This window comes from Oncorhynchus masou, chromosome 27 (assembly GCF_036934945.1).
Source record: "Oncorhynchus masou masou isolate Uvic2021 chromosome 27, UVic_Omas_1.1, whole genome shotgun sequence".
NCBI lineage: Eukaryota > Metazoa > Chordata > Actinopteri > Salmoniformes > Salmonidae > Oncorhynchus > Oncorhynchus masou.
This window is the reverse complement of record NC_088238.1, coordinates 2093483-2099260: the sequence shown is the minus strand read 5'-3', so window position 1 is coordinate 2099260 and position 5778 is coordinate 2093483.

Sequence of the window (5778 nt, the reverse complement as noted above, 5' to 3'; positions counted from 1 at the left end):
ACTTACGTTACTTTCACAATCCAATAACTTGCTTGTAAAAGTTAGCGAGGAAAACGAACGTTAATTTTGTCGCCCCTAGTGGCGTGTCCAAAGTAAGGCACGAGCACTGAAGATGAACCAGGTTGACGAATCAATCACAAGAAGAAGAAAAATCTGTTTTTACAAGAAGAAAATATACTAACTGCACGTGGGGAATGTTCATAGTTTTATAGTGGAAAGAAACATGGGAACTATATATACGAGCTCAGCCAAGACCTGATTTGGCTGGATTGAGTCATCAATGCATTCTTTGCCTAATCATTGATACAATCATCAGAGGGGAAATGACATTGGTCGTCATTCAAGTCACACAGTCAGTGTGAAGAAGAAATCAACCACATTAAATTTATATAATAGGCAGGTTTCTGTATGTCTAGCTTTATAAGTGTATTCATCATCATTATCCCCTGAGAGGAATACAACAGTGTTTTCTGTATCATCACTCCAATATGGTTCAATCCCTTGACATGGCACTCGCTCATTGAGACAGGGGCATTGTGACTCTTCACATGGCTGCTTGCTGACTGTGAAATCATTGCCTCCCTCTGCCAGAGACAAAAGTGTGTTTGTGTTATGTTCTGTTATTCTGTCAACCAGCTCTGCTCTAGGGCCATTTATCAAGCGTAGGAGTGCTGATCTAGGATTCGTTTTGCCTTTTAGATCACAATGAATAAGATAACATGGACATGGGGGACCTGATCCTAGATCAGCACTCCTACTCTGCCCCTGGTCTGGTCGGATGCTGAGACATGTCCTGGCAGTTCACACTTCATCATCATAGTGCCATGATGCTAGTGCTTATGATGCTAGTCCATGATGCTTGTCCTTATGATGCTAGTCCATGATGCTTGTCCTTATGATGCTCGTCCTTTGGTTAGAACAGAGAATAAACTGATATCAGTGAATCAACAACAGAAGATACATGGAACTAATGGTCATTGAGACCGAGAGAAACGTCACGACTTTCCTTGGTTTAACGAAAGTCAAACCACAACTTCTAAAAAGAAAAAGGTCTTACCGGTCAGATATGGCTCCTTGATTTGGATTAGTGAAATCATTCACAAATGTGTTTAATGGATGGACAAAATGAATAGTGGAAGATTCATTTTAAATGGTTTTGTTTTGTTGATAGTAGTACCCTGTGCATCAAAATCCATCTAAAAACGTGTATTTGTCCTTGAAGCAGCAGAAGGTTTTTGATCTTCTCTGGTATCGTTGGCATCTTTTCCAGTCTGCTCCTCTCCTTCCCAGAAGGGCTAAAAGAATGAGTCAGATGTTATTTTAGAACGACATGTTCTTTCAGAGCCTCAACATGTCAGGGCACGTTGTGAAGCCTTATAACCTCCGATAAGTGTTATTCATCCTTATATAAACTTCTAATTAGTACAAATAGAATGACAAAGGCCATTTTAAACACACATTTGGATTGAGCCTGAATGTCTTAAAAATATTAAAGTCATTAAAGTTTTACGATTAAAGTCAAGTTATCCACTTGCTTCAACGAATGGGGTTATGATTATAGAATTTTGTAAAGTAATCAAACATTGTGATTAGATTTACTTGATGTGTCTCTGACGACTGGAAATAATTCCATAATACTAAATGTTACATGATGCCGCCTCATCAGCCTCATGGCACGTCTCTCACCGGCTTCATCGGCTTTGCAAATGAGCAGGACAGGCTAACGTTGAAGAGGTATAAATAGAGCAGGATAGGCTAACGTTGAAGAGGTATAAATAGAGCAGGACAGGCTAACGTTGAAGAGGTATAAATAGAGCAGGATAGGCTAACGTTGAAGAGGTATAAATAGAGCAGGACAGGCTAACGTTGAAGAGGTATAAATAGAGCAGGACAGGCTAACGTTGAAGAGGTATAAATAGAGCAGGATAGGCTAACGTTGAAGAGGTATAAATAGAGCAGGACAGGCTAACGTTGAAGAGGTAATAAATAGAGCAGGACAGGCTAACGTTGAAGAGGTATAAATAGAGCGGGATAGGCTAACGTTGAGGAGGTATAAATAGAGCGGGATAGGCTAACGTTGAAGAGGTATAAATAGAGCAGGATAGGCTAACGTTGAAGAGGTATAAATAGAGCAGGACAGGCTAACGTTGAAGAGGTATAAATAGAGCAGGATAGGCTAACGTTGAAGAGGTATAAATAGAGTAGGATAGGCTAACGTTGAAGAGGTATAAATAGAGCAGGACAGGCTAACGTTGAAGAGGTATAAATAGAGCAGGATAGGCTAACGTTGAAGAGGTATAAATAGAGCAGGATGCTAACGTTGAAGAGGTATAAATAGAGCAGGACAGGCTAACGTTGAAGAGGTATAAATAGAGCAGGACAGGCTAACGTTGAAGAGGTATAAATAGAGCAGGACAGGCTAACGTTGAAGAGGTATAAATAGAGCAGGACAGGCTAACGTTGAAGAGGTATAAATAGAGCAGGACAGGCTAACGTTGAAGAGGTATAAATAGAGCAGGACAGGCTAACGTTGAAGAGGTATAAATAGAGCAGGACAGGCTAACGTTGAAGAGGTATAAATAGAGCAGGACAGGCTAACGTTGAAGAGGTATAAATAGAGCAGGACAGGCTAACGTTGAAGAGGTATAAATAGAGCAGGACAGGCTAACGTTGAAGAGGTATAAATAGAGCAGGACAGGCTAACGTTGAAGAGGTATAAATAGAGCAGGACAGGCTAACGTTGAAGAGGTATAAATAGAGCAGGACAGGCTAACGTTGAAGAGGTATAAATAGAGCAGGACAGGCTAACGTTGAAGAGGTATAAATAGAGCAGGACAGGCTAACGTTGAAGAGGTATAAATAGAGCAGGACAGGCTAACGTTGAAGAGGTATAAATAGAGCAGGACAGGCTAACGTTGAAGATGTATAAATAGAGCAGGATAGGCTAACGTTGAAGAGGTATAAATAGAGCAGGATAGGCTAACGTTGAAGAGGTATAAATAGAGCAGGACAGGCTAACGTTGAAGAGGTATAAATAGAGCAGGACAGGCTAACGTTGAAGAGGTATAAATAGAGCAGGACAGGCTAACGTTGAAGAGGTATAAATAGAGCAGGATAGGCTAACGTTGAAGAGGTATAAATAGAGCAGGATAGGCTAACGTTGAAGAGGTATAAATAGAGCAGGATAGGCTAACGTTGAAGAGGTATAAATAGAGCAGGACAGGCTAACGTTGAAGAGGTATAAATAGAGCAGGACAGGCTAACGTTGAAGAGGTATAAATAGAGCAGGACAGGCTAACGTTGAAGAGGTATAAATAGAGCAGGACAGGCTAACGTTGAAGAGGTATAAATAGAGCAGGACAGGCTAACGTTGAAGAGGTATAAATAGAGCAGGACAGGCTAACGTTGAAGAGGTATAAATAGAGCAGGACAGGCTAACGTTGAAGATGTATAAATAGAGCAGGATAGGCTAACGTTGAAGAGGTATAAATAGAGCAGGATAGGCTAACGTTGAAGAGGTATAAATAGAGCAGGATAGGCTAACGTTGAAGAGGTATAAATAGAGCGGGATAGGCTAACGTTGAAGAGGTATAAATAGAGCAGGATAGGCTAACGTTGAAGAGGTATAAATAGAGCGGGATAGGCTAACGTTGAAGAGGTATAAATAGAGCGGGACAGGCTAACGTTGAAGAGGTATAAATAGAGCGGGACAGGCTAACGTTGAAGAGGTATAAATAGAGCGGGATAGGCTAACGTTGAAGAGGTATAAATAGAGCGGGATAGGCTAACGTTGAAGAGGTATAAATAGAGCAGGACAGGCTAACGTTGAAGAGGTATAAATAGAGCAGGACAGGCTAACGTTGAAGAGGTATAAATAGAGCAGGACAGGCTAACGTTGAAGAGGTATAAATAGAGCGGGATAGGCTAACGTTGAAGAGGTATAAATAGAGCGGGATAGGCTAACGTTGAAGAGGTATAAATAGAGCAGGATAGGCTAACGTTGAAGAGGTATAAATAGAGCGGGATAGGCTAACGTTGAAGAGGTATAAATAGAGCGGGACAGGCTAACGTTGAAGAGGTATAAATAGAGCGGGACAGGCTAACGTTGAAGAGGTATAAATAGAGCGGGATAGGCTAACGTTGAAGAGGTATAAATAGAGCGGGATAGGCTAACGTTGAAGAGGTATAAATAGAGCAGGACAGGCTAACGTTGAAGAGGTATAAATAGAGCAGGACAGGCTAACGTTGAAGAGGTATAAATAGAGCGGGATAGGCTAACGTTGAAGAGGTATAAATAGAGCGGGATAGGCTAACGTTGAAGAGGTATAAATAGAGCAGGATAGGCTAACGTTGAAGAGGTATAAATAGAGCAGGATAGGCTAACGTTGAAGAGGTATAAATAGAGCAGGATAGGCTAACGTTGAAGAGGTATAAATAGAGCAGGATAGGCTAACGTTGAAGAGGTATAAATAGAGCAGGATAGGCTAACGTTGAAGAGGTATAAATAGAGCAGGATAGGCTAACGTTGAAGAGGTATAAATAGAGCAGGATAGGCTAACGTTGAAGAGGTATAAATAGAGCAGGATAGGCTAACGTTGAAGAGGTATAAATAGAGCAGGATAGGCTAACGTTGAAGAGGTATAAATAGAGCGGGACAGGCTAACGTTGAAGAGGTATAAATAGAGCAGGATAGGCTAACGTTGAAGAGGTATAAATAGAGCAGGATAGGCTAACGTTGAAGAGGTATAAATAGAGCAGGATAGGCTAACGTTGAAGAGGTATAAATAGAGCAGGATAGGCTAACGTTGAAGAGTAATAAATAGCCACGTAACCATTCAGTTCCAGTTTACACTGAAAGGGGAAGCCGTGTCTCAAATAGCATCCTATTCCCTTTCTATTAGGGTACTACTTCCCCACGGGGCTCTTCTCAAAGGTAGTGCACTATATAGGGAGTAGGGTGGCATTTGGGATGCAGGCTGAAGTTCTGTGCCACCACAGATATGTGCTTGTTATTTTGGCTCATGTGTTTTTTGTTAGCCTCTGGTGGTTGGGTGTGTACACACTACACTGAGCCACAATGGCAGGCCTGTGAACCTAGAGAGGCTGAGCAGACAGCAGAACCCTGAGGTCACTCTCTGAGACCAGGGAACTGCCTGTACCTTGTAGCACAGTACCCCACCTAGATCCGTCTCGTCCACACCAACTCCCATCGCAGGTTCGTATTCACTAGACACCAAACATAAGAAAACAGACTGAAACAGGGAAGGAATAACTAAACTTGTCCAGTAAGAAACGCTTAGTTTTGGATTATCTGTTGCAAAACGTTTTGCTACAGTGTGCACTAATGAATAACGACCCAGCTCTTATTCAAGCCCTGTATGATATCATGTTGACTAACTTGTAAAGGGCAAGCCCATGTGTAACTGTGTTGTTGTATTGGGTCGAATTGCTATGCTTTATATCTTGGCCAGGTCGCAGTTGTAAATGAGACCTTGTTCTCAACTAGCCTACCTGGTTAAATAAAGGTGAAATAAATAATAAATAAATAAACATCTGTATGTACTCGTTTCTCAGGATTGTCCCAGCAGCAATCAGAATGTTCAACAAAGAATGTGATTTAGTTCTTTTTCCATGTAACAATCTGTAATTAGAAAGTATTTGAGACGTGCATTATTCACTTCAGCAACCTTTGACATAAATAGGTTGTGAGCAGCACTATCTCCCCCCACCTCCCTCACTCCCCCCCCACCTCCCTCTCTCCCCCTCCACCTCCCTCTC